General features: G+C 40.3%; 1 protein-coding gene across 3 annotated transcripts in view; it reads right to left on the bottom strand.

Moving 5' to 3' along the window:
• PMEPA1 (prostate transmembrane protein, androgen induced 1) overlaps positions 1-21059 on the bottom strand; it is a 63263-nt gene that overhangs the window by 36227 nt on the left and 5977 nt on the right. The window contains exon 2 of one of the 3 annotated variants that reach the window (XM_074969794.1): positions 19997-20109. The exons of the other annotated variants lie outside the window; for them this stretch is intronic. The gene's annotated coding sequence lies outside the window, so the exon portion shown is untranslated. The remainder of the gene's footprint in view (positions 1-19996; positions 20110-21059) is intronic. 3 annotated transcript variants of the gene reach the window in all.

Genomic DNA, 21059 nt, shown 5'->3' with positions numbered 1-21059 from the left:
CTACTGACTGAGGCATTACAGGATTCAATTCCAGTCTTTTGAGAACAGTGACAGATAAGGCTTGGATTTCAAGCATTTTGATCCAAAGCCCAAAGAAGTCAATGGAAAGCGCATTTTTGCCTATATATTTAGCATTGTGCAAACACCAATGTGGTTTCTAGCTTTTACGAGAGATGGTAGAGACTAGGAGGAGGAAAACTGTAATTCTGTCTCATTTGATGAACGGGATATGGACTTGACCGTGGAGCAGAATGAACCACTTTGTCAGAATGAGCAATGCAATTCCAGTGTCCACTTGGACAAAGCTTCCAATTAAGATACTCGTCTGGTGGGTAGTTTTGTTGTAATGTTTACTAAGTCCCGTAATCACCAACTCTGTACACCATATGGAGCCACCAGAATCATAACCCATGTCTGACACATCCATTAATGCCAGCCAGACCACTCTTGAAATATTACCAGGAAATTGCAGGTGAAATATGCAAATGCCTAAACTAAGTAACCAAGCAATCTTACCGCTGTAAGGTTTGTCCCCTCACCCCACTCCTTTCCCTTCCATTTTATTGTATATACTGACTGTACCTCAACCAAAATAGCTCTTTGGGGAAGGAATCATCTCAAGTTCTCATGTTATAAAATAAACATTTTCTGGGAGGCCACTGTGAAGACAGTAAGAGCTGCTTAGTTTTTCATTGCCATATATTTTGATGGAAGGAATTCCCAAGTGCCTCAGTTTAGCATTCAGCTTCCTGGTTCTCTTTTGGAAGCAGAAGTTCTTTAGCCCTATATACATTGTCCCACATCCTTTAAAAGGATAAAGTCAGAGATTCAAACATCAACTGAATTTTTGAGAAAGAGCCCTGCAACCAAACTAGAAGATTGTACTAGGTATTCAGGAGTCTGCAGGCAAAAGTGGGAAGGAGAAAAAAAAAAAAGCTGTTAACTATAAAATCTCTCAGATCAGTCTTACTTGAAATAGTATTCCCTGCCTGGTGCTTGTGTTTTGACCCCTTGCATGAAGAGTTTTAAGAGATTTATCTCAACATCCAAAGAGAGATGTAGTTAGGGATTATCCAGCGAAGCCAGCACAGATCTTGGCTAATGCTGCCACTGATGCTATTGTGGTTGTGCAAACTAACAAGTGTTTTAATGCCAGGTTGTCACAGCTAAAGGGCAAGTCATTAAATGTAAAGAAGGTTCCATTAAAAAAAATTCCCCTTTATTTGAGTGCAACACGGGGCTTGCATAGAAGAGAGACGCTTCTCCCTCTTACCCCCGCTCAGTCAAGTGTAGTTTTTAGTGCATCCTCCCTTAGAAGTGAAAGCTTGTCATTCCCTAAAAATGCAGCTCCAGATGCCCAAGAATGCCAAAAGAGGCTTGCAGGCATCTCTGTGTGGATTCTCAGGGGAGGTTTTTCTGTGCAAGCTACAGAATAAATCATTTTTTGGATTTGCAGGTTTTTGCAATATAGGCACAATCTGTAGCTGCAGTCAGGGTCCCAGACAAAGCCTCTGAGAATAACCATCTGACAGAGGGATTTTGTGTTGCAGACTGGAGCTTTTAAGTGCCTTACAAGTCTTCTCTTGTTTTTTTCCTGTGTTCTGCAATCTCCCCTTTTTGTGTAACATTTAAGTAAAAGGTTCTTGGATGGGGTTTAAAAAAACGAAACAAAAACCCTGGTCAGCCATTGGTTTGAATTTGAGTGAAATTAGGTTCATGGTAAGATTATTAGAATGCCTTATGTTGTATTCCAAACAACCTTTTTTTGGATAACTCAAGGAAATGTTAGGCAAAGGAGCCAAGACGCAGTGAATACAGAAAATAATTAATTTTCATTAGAAAGACTCACATTTAATCCTCTTCTACCCCACTATAGAAAGATTTCAGAGTAACAGCCGTGTTAGTCTGTATTCGTAAAAAGAAAAAAGAAAAGGAGTACTTGTGGCACCTTAGAGACTAACCAGTTTATTTGAGCATGAGCTTTCGTGAGCTACAGTGAGTTTGTATGTGTGTGTGTGGGGGGGGGGGGGAGAAGGGTGAGAAAACCTGGATTTGTGCTGGAAATGGCCCTACTTGATGATCACTTTAGATAAGCTGCTAACAGCAGGAGAGTGGGGTGGGAGGAAGTTTTGTTTCATGGTCTCTGTGTGTATATAATGTCTTCTGCAGTTTCCACGATATGCTATGCATCCGATGAAGTGAGCTGTAGCTCACGAAAGCTCATGCTCAAATAAACTGGTTAGTCTCTAAGGTGCCACAAGTACTCCTTTTCTTTTTACTATAGAAAGACAAATTCTCAGCAGAATCTTCTCAAACAAACAACCAACCAACCAACGAGGAGTTGGGGGGGAGTGATGCCAATAATGAAAATTAAAAAACCACAAAAAAACAACTTGAACTAGAACAAGGCTTTGCTCACATGCTACAGGAGCAAGATAACTGGTGCAAGTTTGACAAAATTAAAACCACAGTTGAACACTTGTGCTTTCTGGGCTGGTCCAACATATTTACAGAAAGCTTCTAAACAGCAGACAATTTGGAAGTATTTGATGCTACATTAAAAAAATTTTTTTTTTTTTTTTAAACAAAACAAATCAAATCTCTATCAGATTTTAGTAAGTCTTTTCCTCACCTGACACATTGGCTACATCTGTTCTTGACACTGCTCCACACACCAGCTATTCCCAACCTGGGGCTCCATTCTCTGTAGCCCTGCTCCTTGAGTCATTATTTCCACCAACGCAAAGTGAGTGCAAAGCCTTATTAAGAATGGTGGCATTTCACAGCCACTTGGCACTGGTGAAAGTGATTACTTTGCCCTGAACCTTGTAGAATCTGGACTTCTTTTAAATAGAATCATGCATAAAGCTTTTTGGTCACAGCTTTTGACTGAGGATTCATTTTAAATGGTTTATAAAGGGCTAACAAGAGATTTATAGGGTTTAAAAGCATGTTACAAACATGAGTAGAGTGTGTTATAGATGTTTGATTATAAGCCAAGGTTATAAACAACCTACTGACTTGTCAGGCTCTGCACCAATTGATTCATAGATGTTTTAATAAATAGAATTTCCTAACACTCTGTAAACTCTTTATAAATGGAACCTCAATATAAAGGATTAACTTTTAAATATACGGATTTCTGCAAGTTATGTTTTAATCAAAGAAGAAAAGATGTTTTATATTTAGGGTGAATTAAGGTAAAACCAATGCCCAAATTTAGGTCTGTGAACCCCATAAATGTAATTACAACATATTCTTAAGAAAGCAAAGAGCATTTTGCAAGCAGCTTCAGATCGTATCAGAGAGTCTGGTCTACTAGGTACTTGGGACCAAATTTTCATGGGTGCTAAATAAATACTTACAGCTCCTACCAACTTCAACTAGAGTTGTGGCTTCCCAGTACTTATGAAAAATCAGGTCACTGAAGTGCACACATGTCTGCCTTCACAGAATGCACAGAAGTGTTTCCTCATTAACCAAAGTCTAAGTTTAGAACAGGAGCAACAAATAGAAGAGTGATCAAGACTTTAAGGAGAACAGGAAAATTAGCACTTTAACAGCTGTTTCCATACTAGACAACAGTGGAAGTTGCAGGTTACACATGACAGCTCCTAGGTCTGTCAAACAATGGAAGGAAAAAACCCCAAACTATGCAGGTTTGTAGAATTAAATAGATCAGCTGGTACAGATGGTTCCTCATAATATTGCAGCCCTCTTGCCACACCCAATATGTCAAATATCTACTGTCGTACACATACTATTTCATTAATAGCATGACAATGGGATTTACACCCCATTTCCATTGAGTGAACTATGAAAGCTGTTTGTAGTCCAGCAACATACAGATAAGCTTCATAATTAGATCTTGTCACTCTTGAAATATTTAACTTGCCCAGTTTACCTGGAAAGGTGAGACCAGGATTTGGTGCCAGGATACATTTGAAAGAAAAACAGAACACAAAGCACCATAGAAACGTAGGGCTGGAATGGACCTTGAGAAGTCAGTCATCAGGTCCATCCCCCTGCACTGAGGCAGGACCAAATAAACGTAGACCGGGGGTCGGCAACCTTTCAGAAGTGGTGTGCCGAGTCTTCATTTATTCACTCTAATTTAAGGTTTCATGTGCCAGTAATACATTTTAACGTTTTTAGAAGGTCTCTTTCTATAAGTCTATAATATACAACTAAACTATTGTTGTATGTAAAGTAAATAAGGTTTTTAAAATGTTTAAGAAGCTTCATTTAAAATTAAATTAAAACTCAGAGCCCTCCGGACCAGTGGCCAGGACCCGGGCAGTGTGAGTGCCACTGAAAATCAGCTCGCATGCCGCCTTTGGCTTGCGTACCATAGGTTGCCTACTCCTGACCGAGACCATCCCTGACAAGTGTTTATCCAACCTGTTCTTAAATATCTCCATCTTCCACAACCTCCCTTTGAAGCCTAGTTCAGAGCTTAACAACCCTTATAGTTAGAGAGCTTTTCCTAACATCTAAACTAAATCTCCCTTGCTGCAGATCAAGCCCATTTCTTCTTATCCCACCTTCAGTGGACTCTGCATACAAAGTGTCAACATATTTAAAGACCATTACTAGGGCACACTTCAGCCATCTTCTCGCAAGATTAAACATGCCCAGCTTTTTTAACATTTCCTGAAAAGTCAGGTTTTCTAAACCTTATATCATTTTTGTTCCTCTCCTGTGGACTCACAACTTTCCTAAAGTACAGCACCCAAAACTGGACACAATACTCCAGTTGAGTCCACATCAGTGCTGAGTAGAGCAGGACAATTACCTCCCATGTATATATATAAATGTATATGTATATATATATAAATAAATAAAATACTCCTGTAAATACACCCCAGAATATTAGCCTTTTTTGCAACTACACCATACTGTTGACTCATTCAATTTATGATCCACAATAATGTCCAGATCCTTTTAAGCAGTTCTACCACCTACCCCATTTACTCACTATTTTGTAGTTGTGCTTTTGCACTTTAATCTTGCCGATTTCAGACCAATTCTCCAATTTGTCAAGGTTGTTGTGAATTCTAATCCTGTCCTCCAAAGCACTTGCAAAAACACTAGTGCCATCTGCAAATTTTACAAGTATACTCAGCACTCCATTATTCAGGAATGAAATATTGATTAGTACTGGATTCAGGACTGACCCCTCTGGAACACCACTAGATATGCCCTCCCAGTTTGACAGTGAACCACTGATAACTACTCTAGAAGTTTGGTCTTTTAACCAGTTGTGCACCCACCTTATAGTAACGTATCTGTACTCCTACCACCTTAGCAGCCTCACCTTTAACTCCCATACAAGTAGCTATTTGCTTCGTTTTGAGGCCTGATTTTCAAAAGACCTCAGGACATTTGAGAACTTGAAATATCTCTGACCCTTAGTGCCATTACCCCTGCAAACTTCAGTGATACTAATTTTTTTTTTTACAAGTTAGTTTGTTCCTTTCCTGTTAAAAAAAAGTACTGAAAAAACCCTCTTTCCAAATGAGCTGAAGTTATAATGAATGAATTCCCCTTTTAATTCACTGTTATACCAGTACAGCTGCTTACCCAGGAGCACTTACATCCAACACCAAGTCAGGACTTAACCTTGGAAGGCCTAGATAAAATATACAAACTTTTCGGGCCTTATCTAACACCTTGGCGGTCACAGTCACCCTTCTTCTTCGCTCCCAGCCTATCAGAGCCTTCCCTATCATCTCCAGGAACTGCAACCCTCTTTTACCTTTTACATTGTGTCATACAACATTGGTGGCCTCAGGTGGGAGACTCTCATGGGCTGTCTGCCTATCTTGGAGTATCATGTCTTCTGTACAAAAGGCCTACACTGCACCTGTTCTAACCCTGGGAGAAACCCCAGGAATCTTCACATACTAGATTTTGAGACAGCTAGCATTTCAGAAAAGGCAAAGGCCTCCTAAGATACTCAGGTAGTGGTGGATACTTACAACGATCTGAAGACGACTTTAGCTTTGGGCGGAACATAAAAATTTGCACTAATGATTTGTAATAACAATAACTGAATGTTGTAACTGAAAACACGTGACCTTCAGCTGGGCCAAGAATAATCTAGGCACTAGATCAAAGACCAAAACTTCAGCAGGTCACGCAATCCTGTCATGAATTCAACTGAAGGTAATGCTACAAATATCCATTTCTAGGCTGACCAATTGATTAAACAGCTAAATGGTCTCAGATACCTGATCTAGAGCTCAGGTGAGGTGCATCATTTAGATCATCCTTGGACGCAGGCTTACTTTGATCAAGGCCAGATGCAGCACTTGGATATAATGGGTAGGGAGCTACTATATAATGTCCTCTTAAATATAATGTAGCATATTATGTGAGACAGAGTTGTGGAGTTCTCCTATATAGGATGCTGCAGATTCGTAAATCTGTGTTTGACACAGCCCTAGAACACTACTTGGACTTCCATTCGAAATTAGCACTTAGTTAAACCCTGCCTCACACCAAGCAGGAAGAAATCTTAGAACACCAATAAATACAAAAAACAAGTTTTTTGTATACAAGTTTTTTGAAACGAAATACAAGTTTTTGTATAAAAATAAAAGTTTTGTATAGCACTCACCAATGACTCAAATGGAGGTTTCCCTAGAAAGGCGTTTAATAGTGATCAATACAAACCTGCTAGATTATAGATAAAAGGCTTTGAATTGCTTATTTTCTTTATATATTTTAATGCAGTATTATTTAGTCTCAACTCTTAATTAATGTAACCATAACCAGTTTGAGCATCTGCTTCCAATTATTAGCACAGGTAAACAATTTAGGCACCACTGTGATATACATTGAGCTCTTTCACTCACGTAGCCACAATTCACAGAGAGGGGAAAGAAAAGGAGTAGTAATGTCCTGCTAGTGAGTGTTATTTGGCATCTACAGATAAAGACTACCAGCCTTGCATAGTAGGAGATTTTCTGTATTAGTCAAAATTTGACGCATAAACAGGAGGGCAACATGTGCCATAGACATCAAACACACTAAGGCAAGGAGAGTCAACACCAAAACTAGCAAATCAAAGGCTGCATTGCACCTCTCTCTCCTCCCAGCCTTCCCATTGCAAGATGGCAAGTGAGAACTGCAGGAAAGCAGTCTAGGAAGCAATTTAAAAGGTTATGTTAACACAGCCTTTCTCCTGAAAGAGACCTTTAAAATTACTTCCAATGTTCCTGAGAGGACAGAGATAGGCAACTTTTTCACCCTAGAAAGAGATTAAGGGTCAGAGTGTCAGTGTAAATTACCACAGTAGCTAAACAACTTGGGATTTCTAGGCTCAGAGTCTACTCACTGCTTTTAAGTCACACTGTTTTACAGGAGCAAGTTCAGATACACTGCAAATCAATTCCTTGTTCACAGAAGGAATTAGGAAGTTATCTTGTAAAATGTAAACTGTACCCTCCATTTCCTTTGGGCAGATGGGACTTCACTGGGCAGTGTGCAATAGTGGCACATGTGTATGCAATAAAGTTTTGATTGGAAGCAGCATCTCATAAATTTATCATGAATGGAGAGAAAAAGAAAAGAAATCTACCAAGCTCAACACCCACTTGTGGTGACAAGTTCTATCCGCCTCCTTGATCTTTCTCAGCCTGTTTGGTGAAGTGAAGATACCCAACTGCTTTCAATGTCTAAAATCTACAAAAATAGCTACATATAGGATGAGTCCCACTTGGGATAGGTGATATGGGGTCAGAAAGCAGTCACTGGTCACTTCCCTCCCACACCACTTCAAATTCAGCTACAGGTGCATATGTAGCCCACTGCTGAGTGTGTTACCAGTCCCCTACCCACTCCCTGCCTCCATGCCAATCCACAGAGGATGAGTTGTTACAACTGGTAGCTACAGAGGCTGGTTCTTTAGCTCAAGCTGTAGCAGCTCATGCTTTTAGCTCTTGAGGTTCCTGGTTCAATCGCTGATGTGTCAGCCAAGAGGGAGGCCATCACTCATATGCCACACAGTGTACACACACATTATCTGCCCATATAACTTATCCACGATGTTTTGGGACTGGCCGTGGTTGTGTGGAAGATGTTAGTCTGGAGTTTGTGTCATCATGCGGGGTTTTAGGAAGTTACGTCCTGCCTTTCTCCCTGGCCTTGTCTGGCTATACTATGTTCATATTTGTCCATTAATTTGTATAACCCATTTTACATAATGTTAAATATAAGTGGGGCTATCAAGCAACAATGTTCAAAGTGAATTCTTGCAAACGACTTAAGCCACCACCCCTTTCCTCTCCTTTCATCCCTTCTAGACTACTCCTCATTGTTAGAGGAAAGACCTGAGCACTGCAGAACATTCAGTGAATTTTCACCATGGACCAGTGCCCAATCACTTCTGTGGCTGCACTACTACTGAACGACCCTCTAAACCAGTGGCCCAATCAGTACCCAGCCCATGTGACATCCTCAGGGCCATACAGGTAATATGTATATTGTATGGCTGCAACCCACATAACACACAGACAGCTGCATATGCAGCCCACAATGGTAATTAGGTTGAGAACCACTGTCCTAAATGGTGGCCCACAAACTCCATCTATAAGCAGGAACAAAGAACAGGTAGTTATACTGGCTTGGCCAACACCTGCTGCTGCTAGTGGTTTCATCTTATACGGTTTGTACAACTAAGTGGACTGCCAACAAAACAGAGGTGTGCACAGCTTAGGTGGATTTAAAAAAAATAAGTCTATGTAGGGGGCAGCCATGTTTCAAGGTCCAAAATACATTTGGCACAAGATACATCCGTTTAACCTCTGCCTGGATAAGCTCTTTTGTTTTAGTCAATAAGGAGAACTCAAAACAAGCAAACCCTTAATATTCAAGGGCTATGAAGTGACAACCTCAGCAGTGAGACTCTGGTGGGGAGGGGTCTCTCCTCTTACACTTCCACTGGAGCCCAACTCCAGGAACTGGCACCGTTGAAAGCAGTTTCCCAGTAGTTTCTTATAGAGGGCAGGGAAATGCAGTGAATAAACCTCGACTCAGATTTAGTTTGGAACAGCCCTTCCCCATTCTCCCTGCAAGAGCCTTCTGGTAGCCCTAAGCAGCACAATCTCATATCCCTGTGGCTAGCGAGGAACTCCAGGTCAATCACCACCTGGTTCTTACGCCCTAGAAGCAGCAGCCTCCTTCCTTCTAGAAGGCTGGCTCACTTCTTCCCTGCTTTGTAAAGGCACAGTCACCTATTGATGTAGAGAAGTTCCTTACAGAGAAGCCCGTTGGTTTAACAGCAATGAGTATTCTCACATCTCAAGATTAAGAGCCTTTCAGAAATCTCTCTCTTTCTCATAAGGTAGAGTGTAGATTTAATGCAGGATAGCTATTCCAGAATAACTCCATGCGTAGACATGCCCTAAGACGGATAATGATTAGAGGAGAAAAGAATTGCCAATAAGCACACAGCAGGTCATTGGCCAAGCTGGGAACCAGGGCTTCGTGCTGTCTTCAAGGTGGATGGCCATCCTAAAAAGTGTATTAGATTTCAAGAAGAGCGCTTTTCAGAAATAAGCTAAAATCCAGAGATTTCAGTGACAAGGTTGGGGGGAGACTATGCTATCTATGGATTGCTCATACGAGCATCAGTCTTTAGCTTTCATCAGTGTTTGTAACCAGCACAGCCTTTGGCAGGCAAAGCCAATATGCACTGATCTACTGCAATAGATTCCCTGCCTTCCCGTATCTCCCCATGATAGCCAACAGAAGCTGGGTCAGCAAATGACTTATATCATCACTGGAAATGCAAGGGCAGCTTCTAAATTGTACAAACCAACACCCCAAGTGTGCTCATTCATTTGCAGTTGGAACTTTTAATTTATTTTTAAATGAATCTTCATGTACTAAAGCAACGCCAGCCATACCTTTTGCAGCATATTCCACTGAAGCAACTGAATGCTAGGTGGAGGGTTTGCTCCAGCAATATGATGAACGCATCCTTCCTCTCCTAAATAATCATATCCTTCCTTCATAAGAAAGTATAAGTGATTGAAGAATATATATACACATATATATTCCTCTCCTGTTGGGAGTGGGAGAACACTTTGAAACCCTGTTTGAGAGATTAAATGGACAAGTGCTGAATAGTGATCAAGTCTCCTCTTATACCTCAACTTCCTTTTTTCCCCTTCCTAGAAGTCACTACTGCTGCATTTCTTGTATTGGTTAAGATGCTGCTCAGAAAAGAAACAGTTTTCCCCCTTCAGAGGCCTGTGCATCTGAGGAAGATGATCGGTCATTGTCCCACCCAGCTACTCCTTAGCCAAAGTTGAAGACAGGCCAAACAGACTCCCAGGACAGAGAAAATTGTTAAACAATGGGTTGAATAAAGGGAAGGAGTGCTCATCCCACTATTTAACAGCTGTGCAGATGGATGTTTTGCCCTGAAGGCCTAGTGCCTAGTTTCATGGGCAATCCCTGGTAAGCAAGCCCAGTTAAAGAAAAAGAAAAGAAAAAAAAAAAAAAAAGAGGATACTTTGGATGAAGGGCCAATGTTATGCCCCTCCAGAAAGGAGAGTGAAAGGCTTTATATGGCAACAGGAAAGAGTGTCTAGCTGAATGTGAGGCTGCAAGGTCAAAGCATCATATCCACGGTTTCCTTTTTCCCTCAATTCCAAAAGGGTTGGGTACCGGTCACAGAAAGTGTCAACTGACAGTTGTTTGAGGCAGGGGAAACCTTGTATTCAAAGGGAAGTCCCCTCCTCTCCTTCCCAAGATGGGCAAACAAAGCAATCCAGGCTCACGCTAGTCAGACAAGAGTGCCTACAGCTACTAAATTATCCAACTACTTAAACTAACAACATTGATCAAGCTAGAAAACTGAGCTTCAGCTCTTGGCATTGGTACAATTAGAGAGTACAGCTGCAAGAGAGTTTGCATTTTTCACCTTCCAGTAGTTACAACAATTAACAAAAAAAGTCTTTACACTCCGCCTACTGCCAAATACTGAGAGAATGAACATTACAGATATAGTCTGGCTTGCAAATACAGCGAAGAGTAATGTCATCTCCCAGCCTTCTTGAAAAACAAAAAAGCTAAACAAAATATAACAGATGTGTTTAGTTTGGAAAACAACAGGAAATGTTTTTCCTAGAACTTTATTCCTATTATCTTAGGTTTTTTGTCCCCCCCCGCCCCCTTATGATGCTCCTCATATTTTCAGTTCAACTAGAGCGATCAGGATACAGGATATTATGCCATTAACATTAGAAGCCATAAAAATCATTGTGCAACAGACCTACTTACCTATTTTTGTAACAGCTAATTTCAAATTTTGCTTAGATTTGTTGTTGGTTTTTTTTTTTTTTTTTTTAATTTAAGTGGGCCTGTGCCTTGCACCTGAGATTTTTTTTGGAAGAGACTGTGGCTTGGTTTAATGTAAAATTAAAACAAAGCTGCAGTAAAAAAATTCCTTGACATGAAGTCAGGGAAGACTCACACACAGAGCACATTCTGATCCTACCTATGCCAAGTGAAAAAAAAAAAAAAGAATATAGGATGACGCAAGATTTCTTCAAAGCCATAGGCTCTTTGAGACTGAAGTGCACTTGTCATCTGGAGTGCAACAAAGCTCGATGGTCAAGTGAATAAAGAAGTTCCTTAATGTTCGGGTACAACTGCTACTCTTATTCAAGAGCAGCTAGTTCTTTATTCGTTACTCCTACTTCGGGGCCCATTCCCCTCTCGCTCCATAACTGAATAAATTAGACCCATTCAAGCAGGTTTCCTTCAAATTTGAAATACCTTCTTTCAGAACTTACATATCAATGAATGCAGCGTCTATTAAAAAAATACTAATAAAAGGACATAGTGAATTTATCCAACTCATTTTGTCCATTATGTTCATTTTTCCTCACAACTCAGTCCTGTGGCAATGACCGACACGTCCAATGAGAACCGTATTTTCAGTGACACTGCCCTAGAATTCTGCATGATTAAAGTCCTGGCCAAGATATGATGGCAAAAGCTGCGGCAAGAGCAATCTGTATACACTGCAAAGGATCAGTCATTCCAGGGTTGGAGAATGAGTCTTCATCACTTCATACAACCAACTAAAATCATTAAAAATATTAAACTACTTGTGAGGGTGGGGCACGAGGGGGAGACAAAACAAGAATATTTTAGTCTTTGAAATTACTATATACCAACAAGGTATATAGTACCACATAGGAAAGGTATTTTCCCTTAAAAAGTCTCCACTATAGGCCTAAGACAAGAACAAAGGAGATACTGTATCCTAAACTAGAAACAATTAAAACCTAAGCTAATTTTCACTCAGGTATGAGTAAAACAGAACAATGTGACTTATGGTTAAGTATTATACAGTATAACTTTACTGGACAATGCTGAGCTCAGTTTTGAAGGGACCAATGTTATATATGCTGGGGTCTGTTATTGGGGCCAGTGGAGCACACAGGCCAACTGAGACACTAAGTAGCAGTGGAGGGAGGCTGTTCGCTTCCTCTCAGATGTGGGGAGGAGGCAAGGGGGAACCGCAGCACTTCCTACACCTGTACAAAAGGTTTAGGATTTGGTTTTCAGAGAAGCCGAGCCCGTGCAGCTCCCACTGACGTCCCTGGAGTTGCATGTTGTTGGTACCTCTGAAAATTGGGCCTATAATGCGCACGTTTCACATCACTGCCTTCTCAAAGCACGAGCAGGTGTAAAGTGGCATCAAGCCTACCATGCGCCAACAGACCAGAGCAAGCACAGAGACATCAGAAAACTTGGACCTACTGAAGCCAATGGCAAAACTCCCAGTTACTTAAGAGGGCCAGGATTTCACTCCAAGTGCTTTACCGAGAACTAGGGAACTTTCTCCTGCTCAGAAATCCTTCCTCCCACAATGTGGAAACTGGAGGGCCAAGACCTCGCTGAATTCATCTCAGCTCCACAAGGCCCTTGATCAAACCCCTTCCCACCCAGCCACCCCCTTTGTGCATGTGATTAACAGAGAGCACAGCTGCTGTATTGTGGGTGCTTCTGCACACATGTGATGGCAGCAAGGGCCTTTGTATTTTAAACCACTAACTCCATTCAGGGGACCCCACCCTTGGCCACACACACCAAAGGAATGTTCAGATTAGCCAAGTCTGTGTGAGTAACTCCACTAGACATTAGTGTGTGTCTAGGATCAGCAACAGCAGAATGTGGAATGCAGAACAGGTGAGGTGTGTGGAGAGCAGGAGAGGTTTGGGACATGACTTCACTATGTTTTCCATTTGAAGGTTTAAAACCAAACAAAAAAACCCCCAGCCCAACACATTAAAGGTTGGATTTTCAAACTTTCTCAACACAGAGTTAGGCCAAAGCTGAGCATTTAGAAAAAAAATCTCACTTTAAGAACATTATCCCTAGCCCTGGGATTGAGAACAGTCAAGTATTTTCAGCGCTTCCAAGAACCCGCAGCTCCCACTCAAGTCAGTGGAAGCCACAGGTGTTCAGCACATCCGAGAATCAGGCTACACTTACTTAGGATCCTAATTATGGATTTAGAAGCATTAATTTAGGTATTCAGGTTTGAAAATTTGGCCCCAATGTTCAATGGCTAGAAGTCTCATGGGACTTGATCCAAATGGCATTGCTTCCTCCCTCCCTCCCCACACCCTGCAGGTAAGTCTAGCACCTGACTTACCCAGTCTGTTAGTTTAAATAAAGTGGGAGAAGAATGCAATTCAGACATCAGAAGAGATTCATCATTGTTTGAGCAAAAGTCCAGGTCAGTTCTCATCCTGGAGTATATTTCCTGTTTGGGCCCTTTGTGGGTGCACACACAGCAAGTATACAAAAGAGCCAAGATGGTCAGGGACACAACCCTATGCTCTGCGTGGCCCTAAACCTCTGACTGCCAGAAGCTGGGACTGGATGAGAGGGGATGCATCACTCGATAATTGTCCTGTTCTGTTCATTCCCTTTGAAGCATCTGGCACTGGCCACTGCTGGAAGACAGGCTACTGGGCTAGATGGACCATTGGTCTGACCCAGTAAGACTGTTCTTATGTCCAGCTAGTCAAAGTGTTTAAAATTTTCAATTTCAAAAATTGATGAAATTTGTGCCACATTATTCCCACTTCTCAGCCAGCCCTAGTGCACATGTTCAACTTACTGAGTAATCAAGCCACTGATCTCTGGGCTTCAATGTACTCTTCTGTAAGCTAGGTGCACCACAGATGTGACCAAACCAACCCCTCCTGGAAAGGGGTACCCTTGAACTTGGGCATGTTGCAAATTTCATGAACTACATTCAGTGTTGCCAATCAAGCCCATCTCCAATGTAATGCTTATCCACGTCCCTGTGAGAGGTATTTATAAAGCACTTTGAGATCTGTACACTGCAAGTGTGATGTCTTGTATAACAATACACTTACTTCATGCATGAAGCATTTCAGTTTAAGACAAAAGAGCTATACACGACCCTACACCTGCAGCAGAACTCGTTGGCTTCATGGGTGCATGAAGATTAAAGAGGATTCTGTGGCCCAAAACCTGCCTCTTAGTCCTTTCCACATTGCGAAGCTGGTCGTAGTCGATAGACAGCAAGAGGAAGGATGGTCCAGTGGCTAGGGCACTAGTTTAGGATTTAGGAGATCTGGGCTCAATTCCCTGCTCCACTCTGCGTGACCTGGGCAAGTCACTTAGCCTCTCTGTGCCTCAGTTTCCCAATCAGTAAAAGTGGTAATGATACTAGAACCTCACAGGGCTCTTGTGAGAGTAAATACATTTAAGCTTGTGAAAAGCACTTTGAGATCTACTGAAGGGAAGCACTATAAGAGCTAGGTATTATTATTACTACAGCATCTGTCCCTTGATACTCTTATTAGGACTTTCCCGTCTCTCCCACTCGCCGCAAACCCCCTTCTTCCTTCTGGCAGCACAGACAACAAGTGCCATGGCGGTGCCTGTGTCTGGCTTTACTACACGTCTAAGCAATGCTGAGGCAACTCTGAATCCCCCAAACAGAAGACAGAATGAAGGAGTTTCTATCTGAGCACAGCACAGTTTGAATATTTGGTGCACTTAGCACTGATGCATTCATTCATTTGAGCACAGAGTGAAATCAATTCTCACCACTAGTCAAATGCAAAGGAGAAAAAGTCACTCCAGAATAGATGTCCTGACTAGAACCAGCTCTCCACTCAAACAGGAGAACACCAAGGAAGCCAATGGAGCTGCATCTGAGAGGAGAACCAACCCACTTGCCCACTGTGTTTACTTTTCTAAGCTGTTCCATGGAAGTTTTGCTAGATGTGTAAAAATGGAATGCTATCCCTGCTCATGAACAGGCAAGGATTGGCCCAAATTCTGAGTACAATGGAATAATGGCATATACCAATGGAACCCTGGATAACAGAAAGCAAGGGTTAAGCCATTATCTACAAAGACAATTAACGTCAGCCTCTAGATTTTGAGGTAGGTTGAAGGGAACTATCACTATAGTTATGTTTGTTTAAAAAAAAAAAAACACGATCTCAGTACACATAGGTCAGATACACTAAGTGGAAATGATTGCATTTAAATGCAATCTATTGTAATTAGCCCTAGCAACAAGCAGAAAGTGGTTTTTAAGTAATGGTTAGTGTTGTTTAACTGGTTACATTCACCAGTGTAATTGACACCTATTCCATCATCCTTAATACACCCACTTCTTTCTCCGATACCATAAATAGATTAGAAAAGTTTCTGCAGATGGCCATGACCCCATTTGTTTGTGCACTTAGCCATGTATGAATCACTCTTGGCTTCTAGCACTACTCTGGAATTACTGAAAGATAACTAGTCAGCATAGACACCAATAAATGAATCATGCTTTCCACAAGACCAAACCTTTGGGCTTTTACAGACACCAATTACAAAGTAAAAAGAAAAGAACAAAGAAATTACTCAGTCTGTTTGCACAGTGTCATGCAAAGCTGATTAATAGTTTTACAGAATTATTACTGACAATGTTTGCAGGAGCTTACAATAACAAACTGTCTACTTGACATTTTGGACAGAATGTGAATAAAAGTGATACAAGACCAAAAAAAACCCCCAAAACAAACAATTCCTGCATATATCCTTACAAATTTATATAAATTTTTGTAATTAAATATTTTCACTTTTAGTAACTTTAAACTGTTGGTTAATAAACAGCTTGCATGTGCGTATTTAATCATCAAGCTAAATTCTACTTGTTGGATTGCATGAGTCGAGTTTGCAAATGTGGGCAATTAAGTTGCACCTGCTGAAGGGCAATTCCATATTACATGCCCAAATTTTCAAGCTGCAGATGCAAACAAACAGTACTAATAGCCTGGCATCAGCAAATATGTTTGCACATGTAAATGCTTTTGTGCATGTATTTTAAGTGCTTAATTAGCCATATATAATTGAGAATCATGGTCAATTTTGTTAAGTGATTTGTGTAGTATTGTACGTATATTGTGCATGCATGCACGCACACACACACAATTTGAAGGCATTACAGAAATACACCAATACACACAGAATAACTTCAACAAGCATCTTGAGAAGTTAAAAATTCTGTGCTAGATCTCAGTGTTAAAATCTATAGTCCAACTGTCATTACAATTCATCTCAAAAAAGAAAACTAACTCTTCTAAATACAGCATAAATGCACCCCCTTATCAGATACAAATTCTAAAGTTCCAGGGTACTGTTCAAATTATACATGACTCAAAAATTTTTCTACACATACTGCAAAATTACTATCAGGTCATAACAGAAATAAGGTTTAGGAGGACTCAGTGCTAACTCAGGCATGTGAGCACGCATCACTTGTAAATTCAGCTACCATGCTTGCAGGTTTTACAAGATACATGGTCATGTGCGACCATAAGTCCAATATCAGCATCCAGTCTCAAGTACATGCACAACATAATAAAGTCAAATTGAAGGTAGACATTTTAGTTCTAGAGAAGGGTGCAGAAAGATACAAGTTAAATAGACACAAGACCTTGTTTGTCCTAAGGCATTCATATGGGACTAAGTATTACATGGTTCTGGTGACCTGGGTTCATGTGCTAGTTTAGATTACAAATGGAATGGAGCCGGTCTCTTCCGAAAATGACCTGACCAGTGCCCACAAGCAGAAAGCTACCAGTCTGGGGCAGTAGGACATCTCTGCCCTAGAAAGTCCTGTGACTGGCGCAGTAGAAAAGCAACCAGTCAGTACTAGAAGGCACTGGTGAAGCTATTTGCAAAAGCCTGTTTTCTAGGCTCTCATCCTTAAGGACATCAGCTTCCCAACCAAAAAATAAATCTTGCACAGATCAGCTTCAAGAAGTAAATTAAATTAAACCTTTTTAAATGTCTTCTGTGTTTCTATCCATCTTTCTTCTAGATGGACCTGGATCCACATTACATCCATCAAACACAACAACTATCATTTCTCATGTGTGAGAGATTATGTGTGTAACAAGCACCCTAGACTTTTTCTGGGGACCAATTGTTAATTTGGTCAGGAAGGTGAGGTGGAGGATGTAGAAAAGATTCTGAACAGCTAGAGAAAACCAAGCAAATTATTTGTACAAAGTGCCTGACATGTTCATTTAAGTCACTATCTTCTAATATGTGAGATACAAGACTAAGCAGATTTAAGTGTCCTATTTAGGGAGAAAAATCTAAATCAGAGACCCCCAGCATTAGGTAGAAGGGAGACAGTCAAGATAAGTCCTGTATAATATACAGTGTTCAAAATGCTAGTGCCAGTTTAGGTTTCTCACTGGAGAAAGTTAGTGTATCCAAAAGAAACTCAAAGCTTTGATAATAGATTAACAGCTCTACTAATTTCCCGTTTGCCGTAATCATGCCGTTAGGAGGTATACCACTACATGTGATGAGCTAGAATTTTTAGCTGGCTCCAAGGTAGATAATAAATAATAATTCCTAGCACTTATATAGCACTTTTCATCAGGAGATCTCGAAATCCTGTATTTTACAGATAAGGAACTAATAATAAATGTCTGGTAATATGTTTTTGCTATTCTTTTTAATAAAAAACAAACCTCAGCATTACAGACTTAGAAAGAAAATTATGAAAAATTTTCATTACAAAGAAACATTTAAAATGCAGATCAAAGTGCTGCCTTCCAAGCTATATTCCTTGGCAAACCATCAACCCCCTGTTTATCTGGAATAGTTACCCAAATCCTCTGAATACAGATGACAAACTGATACAGCTGAAATTTATCTGAAAAGAGATACTGCCTCCTCAAATTATCCAATAGCCTTCAGAAAGTCCATTGAGTTTATTTTAAGTCATTTTTGGCAGTGTTAAGCAAATTACCCTTTACCAAAAAAATAAAAATAAAATCAATCCATAGTCCTTGGGAATTGTTGAAAACACTTAAGAAATAACAGGTCTACAAATTATCTCTGTCCCACCCTGTAAATGACTATGCTAGCCTTTCAAATACTAACAATATTTGTCCAAACACACATACAACACCGTACAATGTAATATTCTGCACTTATACCTTGACCACTCTTCAAGGAATTCAATCAAAGACCACTAACTGTTGCGACAGTGAAGTAGGGAAGAAGCTACAGATGGAAACGTAGGCACAGTGAGATGAAGGATCAAATCCTGGTCTCACTGAAGTTCAATGGAGTCTTGAGATGAAATCCTGGCTCCACTCAAATCAGTGGAAAGACTCCCATTGACTTCAGTTGGGCCAGGATTTCACCTTTCATTGACATCAATGAGACAGGGATTTGATTCCAAGGAACAGATCCTCGGCTGGTGTAAACGATCATAGCTCCATTCACCTCAGTGGAGCTATCACCATTTACACCAGAGGAGGATCTGCCCCAAATGACTCGACCAAGATCACCCAGCAATTTAGTCACAGAGGCATTCCCCCTAGCCCCTGACTCTAATGGACAAACTGGCACATTCCCCCTCTGGATCTTGGTCTTAGTGCTTGCATACAACTCCCATTAACATTAATGGCCCCTTTCTTGCATGTTTGTTTAGGAATATACCCATGTGAACAGAGAATATACATAATGCATCAGAGGGCCCCTTGTATATCTCTACTTGTATGCCTTCCATGCCAGGAGTTGCTAGTAACAAGGCAAAATAAATACTGCTGATAACAGACATATTGTAACCATCTAAACCAAAGAACTTAAAGTACTGGATTAGAAATGGCCACACATGCCATTTCTTTATAAAAAGCAAATGTTCTTCATTGAAAGATGGTTTTTATTTAAAGACCATTACAAGTAAATAGCCCATTAGCTGATTAGAGTTACTAAATTATAACTGGTAATATTAAACTGAAACAAGACCAACACCTGCGACTGTACAACTGTTTACCGCATGGGAAAAAAATCTAGATCATCACAGTTACTATGAGAGTCACTATATATTTACGTGGTTCCCTTGGAAAGGCCTTTTCTATCCATTTATAATTTGGGTTTTCAAATTCATTCGGGGATTCCATTGAGCCTGCCAGCTCTCTGACCAAAAGATTTTTGAATTTTAGCATGTTTGGAGAGCAAAGAAAAGAAAAACAATAATAATTTAAAAGGAGAACTTTCTTCTTTAAGGCACCTACTCCTTACATTTTCAAAGAAAATCAGGAGAGTCAGGCTAAATTCTTTTTTACAATATTGAAAAATGTGGAGAAAGCCTCAGTCCCTACTTAATCTAGCTATTTATCAGATGCATTTCTACAACATCCATCAGGCACCCCAATTATTCGTATTCGAGAACCTCATATAATTTCAGTACACCTAAAAATAATTTTAAAAAGTCTTATTCGGTGAGTAACACACACCTCCATGACACAGAGTAACAAAACTTATCGTGTCAAATATTCTCCTAAGTCTACCACGATATCGACCAAAAAGAAGAGTTAGCTGTATCATGTCAGTGCTTTGCATTATACATGAATTCAGGTGCCCCCCTTCCAATGCATGCCACCTGACTTTGACCCACCTTGTGGTATCAGGACATGGAGTACAGCACAGAAGAAGAAGAAAAAAGTCTGACTCTCTTTCTTTTAAATGTACTTGATACTTGTTCTTCCTCCATTTCTTTTATAATCAACACTGAATGAAGGGAATAAAGCACAAAGATTGAAGTCATTGTCCTGGGGCACATAATAAATCATCATTTTAAGACCCCTGTGATATCTAGGCACAGTAGGGAGAGAAAAGTAAATTATATTTATATCTTCACTGAAAAAAAAAAGAAGTTTTAACACAGAGCTAGCTCGAGATACCTATGTAAAATCCCAGTGGAGACAAAGCACTGGTAGTTCTTTCCTTAAAGTAGCTACAACCTGTTCCTTGCCGGCTCTTGGATTTTACAGGAGATGGCTATCTTTGTAAAAATATCCTTCCCCCCTCCCTCCAATGAAGACACAACCAAAGAGAGGCAGAACTCTCCTGACTTGGGTTTGTACATATCAAACTGAGATTTCAGCAACAAAGTAGGCTTTGTGTAAAGAGACAACAGCTTTTTAAAAAGCTGGTAGCAGACCTGTGCTGTTTATGGGCCATTCGCTGACATGTACTGGTCTTGTTTATGAAAACTTTAGTCAAAAACTATATTGTGTGACAGAAAAAGTCAATATTTTAGTAACTCAGATTCTTTCAGTTAACAGAGGGCAACAGGTCAAGTGCTGCCATTGACATGGGATGTCAATGATGACACACATTTGAAAAGAAATAGTTTGGGGGCGGAAAGGAGACATGATACTAGGGTGAGTCATCTGTATTTGGTTATTGAACTCAAGAATGCAAAGATTTAAAAGTTCTACCTTCAGAAAGAAATCCACTCAGATGGTCAACTCAGAATGGTTTAAAACCAGCAATCTAAGCCACTTTTAAAATTTGTGTATAATGTCTGCTTTCCAGCTGTAAGGATGTCAGGAGAATGTTCTCATTTCCTTAAAAAATATTTTAACTACTTTAATAAATAATAATAATAAATCTCCAGAATATTTTGGTTAACATCAGTAAAAGAAAACCGACCAGCTCCTTACTCACTGTGAATA

The sequence above is a fragment of the Natator depressus genome, chromosome 13 (genome assembly GCF_965152275.1).
Source record: "Natator depressus isolate rNatDep1 chromosome 13, rNatDep2.hap1, whole genome shotgun sequence".
NCBI lineage: Eukaryota > Metazoa > Chordata > Testudines > Cheloniidae > Natator > Natator depressus.
Note: the sequence above shows the minus strand (reverse complement) of the source record. Positions and strands in the feature narration are given on the sequence as shown.